General features: G+C 45.0%; 1 long non-coding RNA gene across 1 annotated transcript; it reads left to right on the forward strand.

Annotated features, from left to right (window-relative positions):
* The first annotated feature begins 12,099 nt into the window (after positions 1-12,099).
* Positions 12,100-21,688, forward strand: LOC116968075. The gene is made up of 3 exons (XR_004410404.1): positions 12,100-12,111; positions 12,787-12,795; positions 21,602-21,688. It is a non-coding gene; the product is annotated as an uncharacterized LOC116968075 (long non-coding RNA).
* The last annotated feature ends 1,975 nt before the right edge of the window (positions 21,689-23,663 follow it).

Genomic DNA, 23,663 nt, shown 5'->3' on the forward strand with positions numbered 1-23,663 from the left:
CGCCACTATGGCGCTAGATGTAGGTACATTTGTTAGGCATGGTCATAACCTAACATTAACAGTGACCAGTTTTATGGACACCGGGAGTAGTATGTCAACTATGGGTAGAAACTTACCGACACCACGTGACTATCTGGCAAACTCTATTTGTAAATTGAATTGAATTCTTATTTTATTCAGACATTTAGGTCTGAACGAAATGACATTGCCTGCAGCCATATAAGATTATAAACAACGGTGGTAGAAGGGAGAACCATTCATCACCATCCATCATAGACCTAACTTACTGGTTTTTCTAGCAACATGGAGAATTACCCATGCTACTATCTATATTAACCTATTTATTGTACAATTGAAAGCACCTCTTGTACACCTAGGACTGACGGACCATAGGCGGAATCTTTTCAGCGGGTCGCAGACAGTCCACTCATTCAACAGTACTTGGTATTCTCTAGAAATAGGAAGTGCGTTCATAACCATTATCACCCACAGATCTATAAACAGCCATCTGTTCTGGAATTCCTGGCAAGCCTCCATTACGATGAGAGGCTCAGTCATAGTACCATAATTGCGCCAAGAGTGCTCTGTCTACATACCTGTCGAAGGTACAGAGCGACATTCTGTGGGGACACACACACTGGTAACAAAACTCATTAAGGGCATGTTAAAATTAATCCCCAAGAACTAGGTACATTCATGTATGGGATGTGAGTTTTTGTACTGACCAAGTTAAGAAACTGGTATCCAGCTACAGCTCTGTCATTACAGAAACTGACTATGTATACAGTCATGCTGATGGCCTTGGTCACGGCGCAAAGAGTCCAGTCATTACAGAAACTAAGGCTGGACAACATGATGATTTCATCAGGGAATTAAACCTGTCACATCAATCAAAGGGTCAAACCGAACAGACAGGGGTCAGCAGGCCTAAAAACAAAGTACAGAGCCTATACGACAGATGGTCGTTGCTGTATTATAACTAATTTACTATCATACATGAAGTATGCTAGATAATCAGAGGGAAGAAATGTCACGTTTATCAGCTACTAATAGCCACTCAAAACAGTGACAGTCCAGATCATCTCTAAATGGCTAAGCTAGTCCTGACAAAGGCTGGAGTGGACTCTAAGGAGAAATTAAATCTTACTCCATCAGGGCTGCAGCTACATTGGCAGCTATGAAGCTGGACGTACCAATGGACAAAACCCTCAAGACAGTAGAATGGTCAACGGAGGAAACTATCCAACGACTTTATAACAAAGCAGTTATTGAACCTGGAAGAATTGCAGAAACAATTTTAAGTTCTCCATATAATTCACCGCATAAATAGGGACAATAATTGGAATTAATATTTTACAGTTGCGTTTCAATATCGTATTATGTTTAATGATGTTAACATCATTCTCCCCACAACCAAGGCAGTTGTGAAGCATGGACTCGTTCCACGGCATGAGGTCACAGAGCTTTGAAGTCTTCACGTAGTCACTCACGTGACTCCGAAGTAAAACAGTAAGATTAAACGAGAATTTACCAGTTTGAAGTTTGATCTGTATTTTATGAGGAGGATCGTTGAGGGAATACGTGCCCTCCGCTCCCACCCTCGATTAGTCATATCTTAAACTGATATCTCTTTGATAATCTTACTATATTAGGTCATTATAGTGTTTCTGTGACCTCACACCGCTGCTTTGAAGGATGACACACATGCGTCGTAAGCGGGTTCTTGTCAGAACTGAACGAGGAGGAGGACACAAATGCAGGCTCAGACACAGGGCAGATCAGTCTTCGGCGTTTAATCGGTCCAAGTCAGTACACAGGTAGGCAAAACAGAGGCAACAGTACCATATAGGAGCAGGCAAGAACCAGTGATCGAAAATACAGGCAAAGGTCGAGATCACAAGGTCACAAGATTTCGAGAGCTGGAACGAGGTGATACCAAGTAGCATACACCACGAACTGGCAATGGGAACTAAAACACAAAAGGCTTAAATACAGACTAGCAGCGGATAACGAGACACAGGTGATACACATCAGGGCGTGGCCAACAGACTAGCAGGGGATAACGAGACACAGGTGAAACACATCAGGGCGTGGCCAACAATCACATGAGGGTAAACGACCTGACAGGAAACGGGACCTGAAACAAGAGGAGATGTGAGACACCAAAATAAAACAAGAATGCAAACTCTAATACTAAAAACCAATAAGAAACAGAAACTAGATCAAACGCGAGACCTGACAGTACCCCCCCCCCCCCCTCCTCCACGGCCGGCTCCTGACGGCCCAGGATCTTCAGGATGTTGGCGCCGATAGTCCCTGATAAGTTCCGGGTCGCATATGTTGCGAGCTGGCACCCAAGACCGCTCCTCAGGTCCACACCCCTCCCAATCCACAAGATACTGACAACCACGACCACTCCCGCGCATCCCCAGTAACCGGCTGACCGTAAACACTGGACCCCCATCAAGGAACCGGGGGGGCGGAGGGGGTGTGGAGGCAGGGACCAGAGGACTCTCCTTAAATGGCTTCAGACGGGAGACATGGAAAGTAGGGTGGACCCTCATGGCACGGGGGAGTTTGAGACGAACCGCCACAGGATTGATGACCTTCGATATGGGGAAAGGACCAACAAAACGAGGAGCCAGCTTCCGGGATTCCACCCTCAGCGTTAAGTCTCGAGTGGAGAGCCACACCCTTTGACCACGCGAGTATACTGGAGCCGGAATTCTTCCACGGTCAGCCATCCTCTTGTAACGCGCAGAACTGCGCAACAGCATCTGACGAGCCCCATTCCAAACCTTGCGACAGCGACGGACGAGAGCCTGAGCGGAGGGCACACTGGACTCCTTCTCCACAGCAGGGAACAATGGCGGTTGATAACCATAGGCACACTGGAATGGAGAGAGACCAGAGGATGAGCAAGGAAGTGTGTTGTGTGCATACTCCACCCAAATAAGGTGTTTGCTCCAAGTTGAAGGGTTCTGTGCCACCAAGCACCGCAGTCCTGTCTCCAATTCCTGGTTAAGGCGTTCAGTCTGTCCATTGGATTCCGGGTGATAACCAGATGTAAGGCTGACCGTGGCGTCCAACAGAGAACAAAACTCCTTCCAAAACCTGGACACGAACTGAGGCCCCCGGTCAGACACAATGTCTCTGGGAAATCCATGAATGCGAAAAACATGAGACAGCATGACCTCTGCCGTCTTCTTGGCGGAGGGAAGCTTGTGCAACGCAATGAAATGGACCATCTTAGAAAATCTGTCCACTACAGTCATGACTGAGGTGTTACCTTCAGAAGAGGGCAAGCCCGTGACAAAGTCCATGGAGATGTCTGACCAGGGGCGTGAGGGGACAGGCAGCGGATTCAGGAGGCCAAAGGCGGCCCGACGGGAGGTCTTGTTCTGAGCACAAATACTGCAGGCGGCGACGTACTCCTTAATCCCCCTCTCCATGGAAGGCCACCAAAACCGCTGTTTGGCCACAAACAGGGTTCGGCGGACACCGGGATGACAGGAGATCCGAGACGTATGAGCCCAGTGAATCACCTGTGAACGAAGAGACTCGGGAACAAACAGACGATTAGAAGGACACCCTAGCGGAGACTGAACACCAGCAGTTGCTTCGGAAACTCTCTTCTCAATCTCCCAAGTAACCGCCCCAACAAAACAGGAAACAGGCAGAATGGGAGTTGAAACCTTAGAGGATGGGTCAGGATCAAACTGTCTGGAGAGAGCATCAGGTTTGCCATTCTTGGCACCAGGGCGGTAAGACAGTACAAAATCAAATCGATTAAAGAAGAGAGCCCACCTTGCTTGGCGCGAGTTGAGGCGTTTGGCTGACTTGATGTATTCCAGGTTTTTGTGGTCTGTCCAAACTAGAAACGGCTGCTTGGTACCCTCCAACCAATGTCTCCATTCCTCCAAGGCTGTTTTAACCGCTATCAGTTCACGGTTACCCACATCGTAATTTCTCTCAGCAGGAGAAAGCTTCTTTGAGAGGAAAGCGCAGGGATGTGATCGACCATCTGTGGGGGATTTCTGTGAGAGTACGGCCCCGATGCCCACACCCGAGGCGTCCACCTCAACCACGAACTGGAGTGACGGGTCACGGTGAACCAGGATGGGGGCTGAGGAGAAGCTCCTCTTGAGTCTCATAAATGCAGTTTCTGCTTGAGAGGACCAAGAGAAAGGCACGTGGGGTGAGGTAAGAGCATGGAGTGGTGCAGCAGTGACACTAAAGTTCCGGATAAACTTCCTATAAAAATTAGCAAACCCAAGGAACCCCTGAAGTCGCTTACGACTGGAGGGTGTAGGCCAGGTGGCCACAGCACTGACCTTGCTCGGGTCCATCTGTATACCAGCAGGTGATACAACATAACCAAGGAATTGAACAGTGTTAACATGAAATTCACATTTCTCAGCTTTCACAAACAGATCATTCAGGAGCAAACGTTCTAGCACCTGGTGTACATGCTGCACATTGGAAGTCTCGTCTGGAGAAAAAATCAAAATGTCATCAAGGTACACAAACACAAATCGGTTCAGCATGTCCCGTAATACATCATTAACCATGCCTTGAAAAACTGCTGGAGCATTAGTAAGACCAAACGGCATGACCAGATATTCATAATGACCACTGGGTGTGTTAAACGCAGTCTTCCATTCATCCCCGTCCCTTATCCTCACCAGATGATACGCATTTCTAAGATCTAACTTAGTGAATACTGCAGCGTCTTTTAACAGTTCAAATGCAGAAGAGATAAGAGGAAGAGGGTATCTGTTCTTAACAGTAATGTCATTGAGTCCTCTGTAGTCAATGCAGGGCCGAAGTGTTCCATCCTTCTTATCCACAAAGAAGAATCCAGCTCCTGCAGGTGAAGAAGAAGGTCTGATGATCCCAGCAGCAAGGGCATCGTCAATGTACTTTTCCATGGCGAGCCGCTCAGCTGAAGACAAGGAGTAGAGATGCCCCTTAGGAGGCGCTGTACCTGGCAGAAGGTCGATGCAGCAGTCGTACGGTCTATGCGGCGGAAGAGATGTGGCCTTGGCCTTGTTGAACACCTCCTTTAGGTCTAGATAATATGAGGGAACCTTGGTGAGATCAGGAAAATCCTCCTCCCTTGAACGGGGAGGCTGCCGGAGGGTGGTCCTGGAAGATCCCAGCAAACTGCTCCTTGACGGATCCTTCATAGACTCAGGAGAAGAATCATGCAGATAGATGAGTTTACAGTTATTCCCCCAAGAAATTACTTCCCCAGTACCCCAGTTCATGTGAGGATTATGGTAAGACAGCCAAGGGAGCCCCAACACCAGAGGATGAAGGGGACAGTCGAGGAGATGAAAACTGATGGTCTCAAGGTGATTACCTGCCACGATGAGTTGAACAGGTTGAGTTCGGTGAATTACCCTGTACAGTAGGCGCCCATCCAGTGCACTAGCCTCCATAGGATCTTGAAGCTGTTCACGTTCCAGCTTCAATTCATCAGCCAAGCGAATGTCCATGAAGTTCTCATTTGCCCCAGAATCAACCAAAGCCTGCAGGGAGTGCCACTGGGAATGCACCAACAATTGTACCGTCGACAATGGACGAGAGGAACGGCTCATAGGAGTGGTACAACTCACCAATGTCCTCTCTTTAATTGGTGAGCTTTGTCTTTTACTGAACAGCTGTTCAACAAATGTCCCAGTTCACCACAGTAAAAACACCTCATTTCCCTTAGGCGGCGCTGCCGTTCCTCCGGACTGAGTTTGGCTCGTCCCACCTGCATGGGCTCCTCCGAAGATGCAGGTGGCGCTGTAGGCTGACTGGACCGGCCGAGAGGGAAGAAGTCCCGACTGGAAGGTGAAGGGCGACGCTGCCGCCACTGCTGGGAGGAGGACCGAACTGCAGCCGATCTCCTCTCTCGATCTCTTTCTCTGAGCCTAGCGTCAATTTGGATAGCCAGGGAAATCATAGACTCGACGTCGCAAGGCGGGGTTAGAGGAGCCAATTGATCTTTGATAGCTTCAGACAATCCATTGCGAAAAGCATCCAACAAAGCAGCCTCATTCCATCCACCCTTAGCAGCAACAGTTCGAAAGTCAATAGCAAAATCCATAACAGAGCGATTACCTTGTTTCATGGAGACCAGGTTCTGTGAAGCCTCTCGGCCAGGATTGGAGTGATCAAATGTGCGGGACAGAGCTTCCATGAACAGGACCGATGTCTGGCAAACAGGAGAATTCCGAGACCACTCCGCCGTGGCCCAAGCCTCCGCCCTACCCGACAGGTGCGTGATGATAAAGGCTACCCTTGAGCGTTCTGATGAAAAGGAAGCCGCTTGCAGTTCGAAATGCAGTCCACACTGAATCAAAAAAGGTCTACATTTCTCCGATTCCCCCGAAAAGTGTTCCGGTCTTGCCAGGTGGACGAATGGAGACGCTGCGGCAGCCGTGGCCGTCAGAGCTCCTGGAGACACAGACAAGGAAACAGACTCGGCAGGCACGGGAGCCGCAGCAGGAAACAAAGAATTCAGCCGAGTAACCAGGTCTTCAAACCGAGAACTTAAAGTGTTCACCTGTGAACCGATGTCTGCCTGGAACCCCTGCTGACGCTCGCCGAGATCCCGGAACCCGGCGACGATCGAGGAGAGTTGACCCTCGTAATGCGAGATGCGCTCCTCTTGCTTCTGGAGCGCTGCACGAAAAGGATCAGAGCCCGCTGAGTCCATTGTTGGCCAGTTCGTAATGTCAGAACTGAACGAGGAGGAGGACACAAATGCAGGCTCAGACACAGGGCAGATCAGTCTTCGGCGTTTAATCGGTCCAAGTCAGTACACAGGTAGGCAAAACAGAGGCAACAGTACCATATAGGAGCAGGCAAGAACCAGTGGTCGAAAATACAGGCAAAGGTCGAGATCACAAGGTCACAAGATTTCGAGAGCTGGAACGAGGTGATACCAAGTAGCATACACCACGAACTGGCAATGGGAACTGGCGCCGACCTGTAGGGGGTATGGCTGCCTAGCCTGCAGCTGTCTGTTTTTCATTTTTTTTCTCTTATTTTTAGTTAGTTTAGTGTTTTGTTTTTGAGGAGTTCTAGCTTTTTTATTTGTGGGGAGGGGGGGGGGGAGGGGGAAACTAATTTTCAGGGTCCCTACCTGGTCGGAGATGCAGCTTTTCTCCGGGCTGCACTTTCGACCCGTCCTCGCGGCCTACCAGCGGGCCTGGAACGGTATTTCCTGAGGGGACCGCCCGGAGCATCGGCGGAGCTGCGTGTCCGAGGAGCGAGGGGACCGCCCGGAGCCTCGGCATCGGCGGCTGCGGCGGCGGCGGTACCTGCGGCGGCGGCACCGGCATCGGAGGATCTGGTGGTGTGAGGACGGCGGTGCAGCGCTGGAGCGCCATTGCGGGGCGGGCGGTGCCTTGCCTGAGTCGCCGCGCTGGAACTCCGGTGAGCTGGGACCGGCGTTAAAAACATTGCGGAGCTGCGAGCGGCGGCGCTGAAACTTTACATCGGGAGCCTGGGATCTCGCGACGAGATCGCCAGTTGAGCTCCATTCGGCGCGGCCTTGTCGGCTCCGGAAGCCACGGTCTCGAGTAGGGAGGCGGCCGTTCCAAGGTTCCCATGCCGCTGAGAGGACTCTCCCGACGCCGGAACATCATCACCCGGCGAGGACGGCCAGGTACATCGGGCCTCCGTAGAGGCAACTGTGGAGGCCTCAATAGGCCGACTATGGGTGAACATTGGGGATGGGACTGGACTTTGTGCCTTCCCCCATAATGGGAACCATTGTGGGGGGATGTTTTTATGTTAAAGCTATTTATTGTTGTTATGTTTGTATTCTTTTTTATGTGCTGCATGGGCAAAAGGAATTTCACTACATCTAGGTGTATGTGACAATAAACCAACCTTTGAACCTTTGAACTAAAACACAAAAGGCTTAAATACAGACTAGCAGGGGATAACGAGACACAGGTGAAACACATCAGGGCGTGGCCAACAGACTAGCAGGGGATAACGAGACACAGGTGAAACACATCAGGGCGTGACCAACAATCACATGAGGGTAAACGACCTGACAGGAAACGGGACCTGAAACAAGAGGAGATGTGAGACACCAAAATAAAACAAGAATGCAAACTCTAATACTAAAAACCAATAAGAAACAGAAACTAGATCAAACGCGAGACCTGACAGTTCTTCACGTATTCCCTCAACGTTCCTCCTCATAAAATACAGATCAAACTTCAAACTGGTAAGTTCTCGTTTAATCTTACCATCTAGAACCACAGTGCATTAGAGCATATGTGTTATGAGCAGGATAGTTCATTCGGCTAATCATGTCTACTGCGCAATTCAATCATGTTTGATCTATCTAACGCTCCTAAACCTAGCAACGTTACAAAATGTTGAGAGTTTAAAAATCAAGTCTGCAATTTATCCCATCAGATAAAGCATAGAAAGAAGTTTAATTTGACACCTAATTAACTTTCATATCTTCAGAATTAAAAAAGTTTGGGCCATTTTCACACTGGTAGATTAGCGTCTTGTTCTCTATTGCTTTTCCGTTGACTTAACTCAAAAGTTGTGATCGAGCACAGTCGAAAGCCCAAAAGTTGCTTAAAATTATGAGAACTGAATGACATTTTCAGTTATTATAGATTGAAGCATTCTGAAATAAATATGAAACAATCTTACCTGGATGACCTGGAATTAAAGCATATAATTAGTTAGTTACCTATTTGTAGCTAAGTACAGAATTCAATTACTAGATCTAAACATATATCAATTTCTTAAGAAACGGTTACCAGTCTGAAGAAGGCTTTCGGCCCTAAACGTCACCTATTCCCTTCGCTCCATAGATGCTGCTGCCCCCGCTGAGTTTCTCCAGCATTTTTGTGTACCTTCCATTTTTCAGCATCTGCAGTTCCTTCTTGAACACCATTTTTAAATAGCCTAGGTGTCCAAATAACATTCACACAATAATTCACAATATAACACGATTTTTAAATCCGCTTGTCATGAATTTATAGGCCAAATGGAAGGAATTTAGTGTTTAATTCTCGTAAATTAACGGGGATTTTAATCATCTTGCGAGTGGGTTTTTGTGAAACGCGATCGATTGGACGTTGCGGTTGCGGTGAATTTAACCCCCAAAATAGCCAGCAAAATATTGCTGGTCCGTATGGGGCCTACGAAGTAATCCTACGAACCAAGTTTATATGTAAAACAAACGACTTACCTTATATTTTGTCCCCTACGTGAGATCGGTCCGGTTGTCGGCGTTGACGGCGTTAGAAGTAGCTTTTTTATTTTACTCCATTTACTAAATTGTCCTACGGTTTATTTTAAAAACATCCGAGAACGGCAGTCGGAACGATTTGCAGCATCGGCTAGTAGCCCGAGAAAATATATCTCGGACAGGCAAGAGAAAACGGCATTTTAATCCCCCCCCCCCCCCTCAAAGGCGCGAGAGTCACGCACACGTCCAGTAGCAGAACTGCAGCGCTGCTGAAGGTACGTTTTGTATCATACCTACTGTACCCATTATCCTGCCTTTCTTCCAATAACCACTGTCACCGGTATTGATAAATAACCTGTCTATCTCTGCCTTAAACATATCCCTTAACATGGCCTCCGCATCCTTCAGTGGCAAAGAACTCCACAGATGTACCGCCCTCGGAGGAAAGACATTGCTCTTCATCTACTTCCTAAAATAACCTCCCATAATTCTGAGACTATATCCTTTGTTCCTAGGCTCTCCCACTGGAGGAAACATCCTCTTCACATCCCCTCCATCCAAGCCTTTCACTATTCTGTACTTTTCAATGATGTTCATTCTTCATTCTCCTAAACTAAAGTGAGTACTGGGCCAGTGCACATCATATGTTAAACCACTCATTCCTGGGGCTATTCTTGTAAACAAGAACCTAGGTTTAAGACGAGAGGGGAAAGGTTAAGTAGGAAACTGAGGGGCAACTCAGGGAAGAGCGGGTACATGGAACAAGTTACCAGGGGACATGGTTAGGACAGGTACAGGAACAAAATTCCAAATAAAATGGACAAGTGCATGGATGATAAATGTTTAGAGGGAATGCTTAGAGGCATATGGGCCAAGCACAGGAATAGGGACTCGCTTAGATGGTCAGCATGGATGAGTTGGACCAAAGGGCCTATATCCCAGTGCCATTATTCAATGACTCTATGTCTATGACACACAACAGGTCAGGTAGGTACTGTAACAATATTTAAGAAGAGAGCGGCACGTCTTACAGCGGCAGAGTCAGGTTCAATCCCGAATACGGGTGCTGTCTGTATGGAGTTTGTATATTCTCCCTTTGACCACGAGGGTTTTCACCGGGTGCTCGGGTTTCCTGCAACACGTCAAAGACGTACTGGTTAATTGGCTTTGTTACAATTGTAAGTTGTCCCTAGTGTGTAGGGTAGTGCTAGGGTGACCACTGGTTGGTGGACCAAAGGGCCTGTTTCCACGCTGTATCACTAAAGTCTAAAGACCAAATAACTTTTGGACAGTTACATGGATAGGAAGGGTTTAGAGGATATTGGCCAAAAATGAGCAAATCTCCAATGGATGGCGCCAACAATGGCTGCATCGTCAACAGTCTGACGGCCCCTTCTTTCTTTGTTGTTTTAATAATATGAGTTAATGTATGTTTTAATGTTCTTTAGCTTGTTTGGGCAAATTAGCTTGGTGGGCAAATGAATGGAAAGGATACTTAGAGATAATATATATATAAGCATCTGGATAAACATGGTCTGATAAGGAACAGTCAACATGGATTTGTGCCTGGAAGGTCATGTTTGACTAATCTTCTTGAATTTTATGAAGAGGTTACTCGGGAAATTGATGAGTGTAAATCAGTGGATGCTGTATATATGGACCTCAGTAAGGCCTTTGACAACCTCATGGAAGGTTGGTTAAGAAGGTTCAATTGTTGGGTATTAATGGAGGAGTAGCAAGATGGATTCAACAGTAGCAGAATGGGAGATGCCAGAGAGTAATGGTGGATGGCTGTTTGTCAGGTTGGAGGCCAGTGACTAGTGGGGTGCCACAGGGATCTGTGTTGGGTCCACTGTTGTTTGTCATGTACATCAATGGTCTGGATAATTGTGTGGTAAATTGGACTAGTAAGTATGCAGATGATACTAAGATAGGTGGTGTTGTGGATAATGAAGTAGATTTTCAAAGTATACAGAGAGATTTATGTATAGTTGGAAGAGTGGGCTGAAAGATGGCCGATTGAGTTTAATGCTGATAAGTGTGAGGTGCTACATCTTGGCACGACAAATCAAAATAGGACGTACATGGTAAATATTAGGGACTGGAAGAATGCAGTTGAACAGAGGGATGTAGGAATAACTGTGCACAGTTCCCTGAAGGTGGAATCTCGTGTAGATAGGGTGGTAAAGAAAGCTTTTGGTGTGCTGGCCTTTATAAATCAGAGCATTGAGTATAGAAGTTGGGATGTAATGTTAAAATTGTACAAGGCATTGGTGAGGCCAATTCTGGAGTATGGTGTACAATTTTGGTCGCATAATTATAGGAAGGATATAAACAAAATAGAGAGAGTACAGAGGAGATTTACGAGAATGTTGCCTGGCTTTCAGCAACTAAGTTACTGAGAAAGGTTGAACAAGTTAGGTCTTTATTCTTTGGAGCCACAAGGTTAAGGGGGGGGGGGACTTGATCGAGGTCTTTAAAATGATGAGAGGGATAGACAGAGTTGACGTGGATAAGATATTCCCACTGAGAGTAGGGAAGATTCAAACAAGAGGACATGACGTGAGAATTAAGGGACATAAGTTTAGGGGTAACATGAGGGGGAACTTCTTTACTCAGAGAGTGTTAGCTGTGTGGAATGAGCTTCCAGTGAACGTGGTGGAGGCACGTTCGATTTTATCATTTAAAATAAATTGGATAGTTATATGGACGGGAAAGGAATGGTGGGTTATGGTCTGATGGGACTAGGGTAGAATGGGACTAGGGGAGAATACGTGGGCGGCACGGACTAGAAGGACCGAGCTGGCCTGTTTCCGTGCGGTAATTGTTATATTGTTATATTATATGGTTTATGTGGGAGACGGGTGTGGTAGGGGAGGGGGGTGGGAGTGCTGAACAAACCTTTTTTTAATCCCTTACCTTACCTCGAAGGAGATGCGACGTACCGTATATCGGTCCGCACTGCGGCCTAACATCGAGGTGTTGGCGGCGTTTGCTGGAGACCGACCTCGGTGCTCCAACCGCGGGAGCGTGCATAACTTCGCGGAGCTCGAGGTCTCTGATTAGAAACCGTCTTCCACAGCTCCAAGCCGCAGGGTGTTCCATCGCCCCGACGCGGGGGCTTCGATCGCCCGAATGCGGGATCTTCGATCGCTCCGACGTGGGAGCTACGATCGCCCCGATCGGTTGGTTCGACTGTCCGAACCGCGGGAGAAGAGGGAAGAAGTTTGTGCTTTATTGCCTTCCATCACAGCGAGGAATGTGGGCAATCCGCTGTAGTGGATGTTTATGTTAACTTTTATGTAGTTTTGTGTATTGTGCTTTTTTAAAAATATGGCGTTATGGTAATACGGATATCACTGTACCTTAACTATTACACGGACAATAAAATACCTTTGAAATGGGACTAGCAGTGATGGGCATAATGGTCAGCACGGGCGAGTTGGGCCGAAGGGTCTGCTGCCACGCATCTGACTCAATGACTCTAAGATATTTGTTGGCGTCCTTGCATCCTTCCCTGGTGAGGTTCCCTGTTGAAAACTTAAAACTTAGATAAAAAACAGGCTGAGCAGGTGTTGGCAGATGCTGAAAACAATCTCAGGACAATCTCAAGAGGTATTTCAGAAAAAAACAGATAAACAGAATTTCATAATTCGTTTAAAGTAGCCGAATTAATGTGCAGCTGGGAGAAACGTAATTGACAACATCATAATTTCAAGAGGTATAAATAAACCCGAGCGAGGACCTTGAGCTACTGGCAGTGACGATCTACCTGGGATAATTGTCGGTACAGGCGGCATTTTTATGTCCCACTGATATCAGCTATGGGGGTGACTTGGAGAGGATACTTTTGAAAGTCCAGTATTACTTTCGTTACATCATTACAGTCATCGGACTTCTCAGTAAATTGGTGTATCCATTTGCCATTTAGCAGCGTTGAGCGGTTGAATTTTGCAAATGTTGCTTCGGGTCAGGGGAGTGATGCTTTGACCGGGGTTTGTCCATCTAAAGTATCCGCCACGCAAACACAACTCCACAGCAGATCTCTGAGTTTACTTCAAGAAGTTGCATATTTTGTACGGTGTTAGCAGATGTTAGTTAGAGTAAGTCGGCGTTTAATGCATGAAGATGGTCGCCGATTGGAAGGGGAGATGAAACACTCGGAGTGGCTCAGAAAGACTCTCAGTGCGCGGTCCTGCCCGGTTCCTGAGGTGATGTTTTGTATAAAATGCTTCTTCCGTCAACACAAATCCTCACCTTTAATGCCGCTGAAAAGCTAGAAGTAGAATCCTTTGTTTGCCGATCACCCGGACTTTTGTGAGGACGTTTTCTGAAGTGTGTAGTAATTCCGGATGGGAATGTCAGCAACACAGGGCCCATCGTGCGTTGCTGCGGGAATACACGGGGACAGAAGCAACCACACAAAGGTGGCGTTCAGTACCGGGGCTCCACTGGAACACGCAACCCCACCTACTATGGACGCCCGCTGGTATCAATCAGAACCTCGGTGTTTTCAGATCAGTTCTATGGTAATTAACGGATTGAATTATTTGTTAATTACACATTATCAGTTTGTATTGAGTTTAAGCCTGTTTGTGACTGAAAGTAAGAATTTAATCATTCCGTATTCGATACACATGACAATTGAACACTTTTCACATCCACATTCACAATACATTTCTTTGTAAGTATATTCTGTGTAAGCGTATCCCGGTTTTATGCCATGTTGATAATCGTGGCGTTACGAGGTTAATGATGGGGTCGGGTAAGAGGAAGATGGTATGTGAGTGTTTTCGCATTTGTTAGAGTGAATTATTTAGCAGCTTCCTTAATGTGGTGGTTGCATGGCTTGTGTGAGCGGGTATGAGGGGGTTTATTCTGGGACATCAGAACCCATTCCCGATGTGCCGTGGGCCTAACTCAACGAAACACCAGTGCCCACTTGATAAATCCACTGAAATACTTGCATCTACACAATCGGCTTCTCATGCGCTTGTTAATATATACTGTAGGTAGCTGATTATTGCTTATTGTCCTTAGCAAAAATTGGTATCATGACTTTAGATAGTACTTTACCTGGGGGCAGCGTTTTCTTGGTTGAGCCCTTCCCCTGGTATTATGATAACGACTTTGTGTTTTAATTGTAATTGACCCGACGGACGAGATATATTCCGGATCTGAAGGTGAATGGACATTTGGCTCGGGTGGCTGCCGTACCGCAGAACAGCAGTCGGGGTTTCGCCTGCACCATGACCAACATCATCGAGAGTACCTTTCACCTGATGACCAGATTCAAAGGCTGTCTGTGTTCATTTCCTCACAGGTAATTTAGTTGCGATCATCGTTCTCGGACGAGGAAAGTGCGGTCGGCGATGGCGGCAGCAGATCTATTGGCCGTCTTCTGCAACGTGGCGATATTTTACCTTCACGCTGCGAATTTTCGCTACATTCACACTGTTGCATGCACCCTTCAACAAGTGATGACCTATGTGTCCCTGGACTGCTCAGTCTGGTTAACTGTCGCTTTTACATTTGATCGCTTTGTAGCCATTTGTTGCCAGGGCTTTAAGACCAGGTACTGCACGGTTAGAATCGCCAGGGTAGCGATAGCAACAGTGTATGTTGTGAATTTAATACGGAACCTCCCCTACTACTTTGCATTTTATTCTTATTATCCAACAGTTGGATGCATGGAAAAGCCGGAATATTAATCCCACCCTGGATGGCTTGATTTCGCCTGGACTCACAACGTCTTAAACCCTTTGCTTCCGTTTTTCGTTATTGTGTTGCTTAATATCCTGACGGTCAGGTCGATCGTGGTGACGAGCCGAGCTCGCAGGAAGCTCCGCGCTCACGTCAGTGGCAAGAAAAAGGACGACCCGGAGTTGGAGAGTCGAAATAAATCGATCATTTTACTCTTCTGTGTGTCCGGCAGTTTCAACCTCCTGTGGCTGACGGAGGTGATGACGAACATTTATATGTATACTGCCAACATACACTATGTCCCAGACTGGGCCCCATCGTTTGACAATGGCACAAGGAGCCGGGGACATGCTTAAAATTCTGAGTTCGTGCACGAACACGTTTATTTATGTGGTGATTCAGTCTAAGGTCAGAGCCGAACTGAAGAATGCAATCAAGTATCCCTTCACAACATGTGTTAAGATTGTTTTTTTGGTTTTGTTTTTTTTGTTTTGTTTATTTTATTAGAAGTTAATACAATACAAAACAATACAGTGGCACCTAATTTTAGGTGCCAACTATGTCATACCGTAATCCATTCTATGTACAACCTCTAGTTTTATGTTATGAGTAGGCAAGACAAGAAAAAGAAAACAATAGAAAGGGGAAAGAGTGGAAAAATAGATGGTAGAGAGTAGAAAAATGTGAAGTGTGGATATAAAAAATAAAAATAAAAAATAAAATAAAAAGAAAAGGTGGAAAGTAGAAATAGAAGAAAAGGCCCCTTAAAAGAGAATTTTTCAAATCTATATTCGGAGATGTAGATCTATCCACGTCATGAACTGAAATCAGCAATCCTTATGGTACCGCTGCATCACATGATTCCAAAAAGTCGATGAGAGGAGACCAACTCCTTAAGAATTGGTCATATTTATCTATTAGTCGGAGTCTCATTTCTTCAAGGCGTGCTATGTCCATCATATTCCTAATCCACATTTTAACAGTTGGTATGGTTGTATTTTTCCAAAATTTAAGTATCAATTTCTTTCCAATTATTAACCCATAATTAAAAAAAACATTTTGGTCTTTATTTAAATTGGTATCTTCTCCTATTATTCCAAATATAATCCATTCCATTTTGGGTTCTATTCTTGACTTGAAGAGCTTTGTAAATATATCAAATATATCACTCCAAAATGTATTCAACTTTGTACATCCTACAAATGAATGTGTTAAATTAGCGTTTTGAAACAAACATTTATCGCATCTGGGAGAGACGTTTGGATAAAATTTATTCAACCTCGTTTTTGAATAATATAGTCTATGTAATAATTTGAATTGAATTAAATTATGTCTTGTATTAATAGAACAGTTATGTGTATTCATCAAATACTTTTCCCATCTATCCTTCGAGATCTTTATCATTAGCTCATGTTCCCAATCTTCCCTTAGTGCTTCTGTTGAGGGTGATTCTCTATCTAATATATTATTATAAAAGTATGAAATTAATTTTTGTGAATCAGCCTTAATATTCATTGCTTCTTCTAAAGGGTCTAAAAATATAGTTTGAAATCTATGTATATATTTCTTCATAAAGTCACATACATGTATATATTTAAAATATTGATTATCCTTCAATTTAAATTTTAATTTTAATTGTTGAAATGATAACAGTTTACCCAATTCATACATATCCCCTACTTTCCTAATCCCCAGTCTATCCCATTGTTGATATGTGTTGTCGATGAGAGAAGGTTTGAATGCGGGGTTGTTCAATAGTGGGGTTAGTACTGATAAATTATTTAATTTCAAGGATACTTTTATTTGTTTCCAAATTCTTATTATATTGTGAATAATTGGGTTCTTCTTGTATATTATACTATTCAATTTTATCGGTGAGAGCAGGATCGTTCCTATATCGTGCGGATAGCACTCCTCTTTCTCCATTCTTATCCACTCCAACTGCTGAGTGGAACTTTCCAGCCAGTACATTATGTTCTTAATATGCACTGCCCAGTAGTAATACATAAAGTTAGGTAATGATAAACCCCCAACTTCTTTAGATTTGCACAAATGCTTTCGTTGAATTCGATGTGTTCTGTAATCCCATATAAAATTAGTAACAGTGGAATCTAGTTTTTTGAAAAAATATTTTGGAATATATATTGGGATAGCTTGAAACAAATATATTAATTGTGGTAAGAAAGTCATTTTTATAGCGTTGATTCTACCTATCAATGAGAGCGGAAGTGTTTTCCAAAATTTAATCATATCATTCAGTTTATTTAATAGTGGTATAAAATTGGCACTAAATAATGATTTGTGTCTTCTTGTAATTTGAATACCCAGATACTTGAATTTTTCTGTTGCAATTTTGAAGGGGAATTTTAGTAAGTGTCTCGAATCCTGTGGTTTTAAAGACATAATTTCGCTTTTATCCCAATTTATTCTATATCCTGAAAAAGAGCCGAATTCCTCAATTAGTGTTAATAAGTTGGGTATACTCGTTTGTGTATTAGTAATATATAAAAGAATATCATCAGCATATAGTGAAATTTTATTCTTTGAATCCTTAGTGTTATATCCGTGAATATTCGGGTGATTTTCTAATCCTTTCGGCCAACGGTTCTATCATAAGGGTGTTATTGTTATTGTTAGTTGTAAGATTGTTATTTGGAAAAAAAATGATTTAAATATTGTGTAATATTTAATAAAGCGGTTCACGGTTCATAGCTATATTAAGAGCTGAAATAAAGACACACTGGTGGGTTTGGGAATGTTGCAATAAGGTAGTCATGGCGAATGTTTCGAACAATTGTCTCGGGTCTGAAACAATGCGAGCTGATTACCGGAGCAAGGACCGAGCGTCGCCTGCAGACCGGTTGTATTATGAGCCTAAAATCTGCTACAGCATTTCAATAAAAACATTGATGGCTTTGTGTGTTATGGTTCGAATGCAAATCAGAATAATTTGACCTATTTAACAGTAAATGTACTTTCACCGCATTTTGCATGTGATGTGTCCATGTACATCTTTGCTGCAAAGTGCACTACATAATACATAGACACATAGAAATAGATGCAAGAGGAGGACATTCGGCCCTTCGAGCCAACACCATCACTCATTGTCATCGTGGCTGATCGTCCCAAATTAATAAACCGTGCCAGCGTTCTCCCCATATCGTTTGATTCCACTTGCCCCTATAGCTCTATCGAACTATCTCTTACTTCCATCCAGAGAATTGGCCTCCACTGCCCTCTGTGGCAGGGAATTCCACAAATTCACAACTCTCTGGGTGAAAACCTTTTTTGCACCTCGGTCTTAAATGGCTTCCCTTATATTTTAAGACTGTGGCCCCTGGTTCTGGACTCGCCCAATATTGGGAAAATGTTTCCTGCATCTAGCTTGCCGAGTCCTTTTATTATTTTAAATGTTTCTATAAGATTCCCCTCATCCTTCTAAACTCCAGTGAATACAAGCCTAGTCTTTTCAATCTTTCCTCATATGACAGTACCACCATCCCAGGGATCAATCTCGTGAACCCAGGCTGCACTGCCTCAATTACAAGGATGCCAATAAACAATGGACAATAGACAATAGGTGCAGGAGTAGGCCATTTGGCCCTTCGAGCCAGCACCGTCATTCAATGTGATCATGGCTGATCGTTCTCAATCAGTACCCTGTTCCTGCCTTCTCCCCATAACTCCCGACCCCGCTATTTTAAGAGACATATCTATCTCTCTCTTGAAAGCATCCAGAGAACTTGCCTCCACAGATTCACCACTCTCTGTGAGAAAAAGTGTTTCCTCGTCTCCGTTCTAAATGGCTTACTCCTTATTCTAAAACTGTGGCCCCTGGTTCTGGACTCCCCCAACATCGGGATCATGTTTACTGCATCTAGCGTGTCCAAGCCCTTAACAATCTTATATGCTTCAATGAGACCCCTTCTACTTCTTCGAAACTCCAGAGTGCACAAGCCCAGATGCTCCATTCTTTCAGCATATGACAGTCCCGCTATCTCGGGAATTAACCTTGTAAACCTACGCTGCACTCCCTCAATTGCAAGAATGTCCTTCCACAAAATTGGGGAACAAAACTGCACACAATACTCCAGCGTTGGTCTCACTAGGGCTCTGTACAACTGCTGGAGGACTTATTTGCGCCTATATTCGATTCCTCTGGTTATAAATGTCAACATGCCATTCGCTTTCTTCACTGCCTTGGGACGACAGATGGCGCAATGGGCTAAGTGTTCGGCTGGCAACCGGAAGGTAGCCGGTTCGAATCCCGCTTGGAGTGCATACTGTCGTTGTGTCCTTGGGCAAGACACTTCACCCACCTTTGCCTGTGTGTGAATGTGTGTGAGTGATTGGTGGTGGTCGGAGGGGCCGTAGGCGCAGATTGGCTGCCACGCTTCCGTCAGTCTGCCCCAGGGCAGCTGTGGCTACAGCAGTAGCTTACCACCACCGAGTGTGACTGAGGAGTGAATGAATAATGCGATGTAAAGCGCCTTGAGTATTAGAAAGGCGCTATATAAATCCCATCCGTTATTATTATTATTATCCACATGTTTACTTTCATAGACTGATGCACAAGTATCCCTAGATCCCGTTGTACTCCTCCTTTTCCGAATTTGACGCCATTTAGATAGTAATCTGTCTTCCTGTTTTTGCAAACAATGTGGATAATCTCACATTTAGCCGCATTAAACTTAATCTGCTATGTCCTTCCTCAAATTCGGAGACCAAAAGTGGACACAATACTCCAGATGTGGTCTCACCAGAGGCCTATACAACTGTACAATAACCTCTTTACTACTATACTGAAATCCTCTTGATATGAAGACCAACCGCCCATTAATTCTCATCACTGCCTGCTCTACATGCACGCCAACATTCAGTCACTGCTGTATTTTTGCCGCCAAAGTGGATAACCTCATATTTATCTATATTATACTGCATCTGCCACGCATCTGCCCACTCACTCAACATGTCTAGGCAACGCAGCAAACTCCTAACATCCTCTTCACAGTTCACACTGCCATCCAGCTTTGTGTCATCCGCAAACTTGCTAGTGTTGCTCCTAATTAATCCGGAAGTGGCGGCGCTGTGAAACGGCTGCGGCTCGCCTGCAGTCTGTCTGTTTTTAAACAGGGCTTTCTGTCCCTCCCTGCGGGGGAATGCGACTTTCTTGTCGTATCCCCCTTCACTTCCCCGTCTGAGCTGAGGCCTAATGGCGGAGCTGGCGGCCTCCAACCTGCGACCGAACTCGAGGATCCGGAGGTAGAGCCAGCCAGGACTTACCAACGCGAGGCTGGCGGTCTTCGAGCTGCGGCGGCGTTCGGGCAGCGGCACGACTCGGCGCTCTGGTGATGGTGGACGGCGCGGGTCTGAGACACTCCTGTGAGGGCGGCCCGGCTCCGGGCTGGAAGGCGCTCCCTTGTGGGCGGCCCGGCTCCGGGCTGGAAGGCGCTCACGTGTGGGCGGCTCGGTGCCGGGCTGGAAGGCGCTCCCAATGTGTGCGACCCGGTGCGCGGCTGGAAGGCACTCCCGTGTCGGCGGCCCGGCTCCCGGCTGGGAGGCGCTCGCCTGTAGCGGCCCGGCTCCCGGCTGGAAGGTGCTCCCGTGAGGACGGCCCGGCTCCCGGCTGGAAGGCGCTCCCGTGGGGGCGGACCGGTGCGGGGCGGAGACGGTGCTCTGGTGGCTGAGGCGGCGGCGATCTGAATCCGGGGCTCGGCCGCGGGCCAGTGGATGACATCGTCGGGATCCCGCGGGTCACAGGTTGTTGCCTGTTTTCCGGAGCTCCCTTGGCAACAACTATGTCCGCTGGACTGGAGGGCGGCAGTCTTCGATCACCCCGGGCCGCGGAGCTTGAACCGCGGGACTGACTTACCATCGCCCGGTGGGTTATCGCCTCAGCGCAGAGGGAGAAGAGGAGGGAAGAGACAGCAACGCTAAGACTTTTTCCTCCATCACAGTGAGGAGGTACTTGGTGAACTCACTGTGGTGGATGTTAATTTCTGTTTATTGTGTGTTGTTTATTATTACATGTATGGCTGCAGGCAACGACATTTCGTTCAGACCGAAAGGTCTGAATGACAAATAAAGGATTCAATTCAATTCAATTCAATAATTTCCTCTTCCAAATCATTAATATTTATGGCCAACAGATGCGGCCCCTACACTGAGTCTTGCGGCACCCTACTCGTCACTGTCTACCATTCTGAAAAATGACCCGTTCACTCCTACTCTTTGCTTTCTGCCTGCCAACACATTTCTATCCATGTCAACACCCTACCCCCAATACCATGTGCTCCAATCCACGGGAACTGATCGAACATTAGAAAATAACCACCAATGCGTCCTCTATTTCTAGAGCCAGCCCCTAAGGACCCTGGGATGCAGACCATCAGGCACAGGGGATGTGTCATCCTTCAATCCCATTAGCCTACCCAATACTATTTCCCGCTTAATGAAAATTAATTTCAGTTCCTGTACCCCCTTAGATCTTCTGTCCTTCAGTACACCTGGGTGATTGTTTGTGTGAGGAGGGACTCAAATAGAGAAAGCTAGTAGACAGTGTGTGAGGCAGGAGGCAGATAAGGGAAACACTCAGACCCAACATGTAGGGGTGAAAGAAGAAAACAACAATAAACAGATAATAAGAGGTGGTGGGGTTCTTAATTGTGCGGGCAGATAGACAGAGGGATGTAAAATGGGTTAGAATCAATAGGTAGCAAGGAGAAAAGTAAACGTGGCAGGCAGACAAATCCAGGGCAAAAATCAAAAAAGGCCACTTTTCAGCATAATTGTACAAGGGCGAAGAGCGTTGTAAAAACAAGCCTGAAGGCTTTGTGTCTCAATGGAAGGATCATTCGCAATAAGGTAGATGAGTTGAATGTGCAGATAGCTATTAATGATTATGATATAGTTGGGATCACGGAGACATGGCTCCAGTGTGACCAAGGCTGGGATCTGAACATCCAGGGATATTCAATGTTCAGGAGGGATAGACAGAAAGGAAAATGAGGCGGGGTAGCGTTGCTGGTTAGAGAGGAGATTAACGCAATGGAAAGGAAGGACATTAGCTTGGAGGATGTGGAATCGATATGGGTAGAGCTGCGAAACACTAAGGGGCAGAAAACGCTAGTGGGTGTTATGTACAGGCCACCTAACAGTAGTAGTTGAGTTGAGGGTGGCATCAAACAGGAAATTGGAAATGCGTGCAACAAAGGTAAAACAGTTATAATGGGTGACTTCAATCTACATATAGATTGGGGGAATCAAATTGGCAGGGGTGCTGAGGATGAGGATTTCTTGGAATGTATGCGGGATAGTTTTATTTTTTTTTTAAATAACATTTTATTAGAGGCATATGCATATCATAATCCAAACCGGTACAGACTTTGTTTAGCGGTTACAAATTAAGTATCCGGGTTTCCAGGGACCCAGTTACCAAAGTAGCTGGGATCCTCCTTTAGCGGTTATCTATAAACATTGCCTCTAATTATTTATTTATATTTATATACAAAGAAAGAAAGAAGGAAAAAAATTAGAAAACTAGAATAAACTTTCAATAATAAAATTTGGGAGATCGGTCCATAGGTCAGAGAACATAACTATTCATCTAGTCCTGGGTTCAGGCTTCAGTCCGGCCTCCGTGCCGGTCCGATCTACCCCTTCAAGTAATCTATAAATGGAGACCATATTTTAATAAATAATTATGGTTCATCAATTAAGACATATTTTTTTTTCCAAATATAAGGTCTCCGACATTTCCATAATCCACATCTTGATTGTTGGGCCTTTCCAAAATGTTGATATCAATTTTTTCTCAATTAATATACTATAATCAAGGACATTTCTTTGGTTTATTGTGAGTTTTAGGTAATGTTCTGATATGCCCAATATTATTAATTTAGGGTCGGGTTCCATTTAGATTTTAACGACTACTGAGATTATTTAAAAAATATCCATCCAGTAATTTTTAATTTTAATACAGTTTACAAAAGTATGGGTTAATTTAGCCGTTTGGCATTGACATTTATCACAGATAGGGGAGATATTAGGAAAAAATCTATTTAAATTTGTTTTAGAATAATGCAGTGTATATAGTACTTTAAATTGTATTAAAAAATGTCTGGTATTTAACGAACATTGGTGTATATGTTGTCGCCTTTCGTTCCAAATGTATTTTGTTATCGGTTGAGCTAATTCCTTTTCCCATGCTTGTCTGTATAATTCCGTCCGCGGATTCTCACAGTCAAATAATATATTGTAAATGTGAGATTAGGGTGTTAGGGTGTTAATTCAAACATTCATCTAGAATATCTGGTTCTCTAGTTCTGTATTCTCGTGTATGTGTTTTAACATAATCTTTAAATTGTAAATGTCTAAAGAAATTATTTGAATGTAATCCGTAATTCTGTTATAACTCCTGAAACGAGAGAAAATACCATTTCTATAAAGATGTCCCATATTTTTAATTCCATGACTTTTCCATTGTGCAAACCCTTTATCCAACACTATGGGTTTAAATGAGTGATTATTTGCAATGGGGAGAGAGAGTGATAAATTATCCAATTTTAATGTTTTTTTTAATTGCCTCCAAATTCGAATACCACTTTATATTATAGGGTGTTCAGGAAGGAACTGCAGATGCTGGAAGATCTAAGGTACACAAACATGCTGGAGAAACTCAGCGGGTGTAGCAGCATCTATGGAGCGAAGGAAATAGGCGACGTTTCGGGCCGAAACC

The sequence above is a fragment of the Amblyraja radiata genome, chromosome 43 (assembly GCF_010909765.2).
Source record: "Amblyraja radiata isolate CabotCenter1 chromosome 43, sAmbRad1.1.pri, whole genome shotgun sequence".
Taxonomy (NCBI): Eukaryota; Metazoa; Chordata; class Chondrichthyes; order Rajiformes; family Rajidae; genus Amblyraja; species Amblyraja radiata.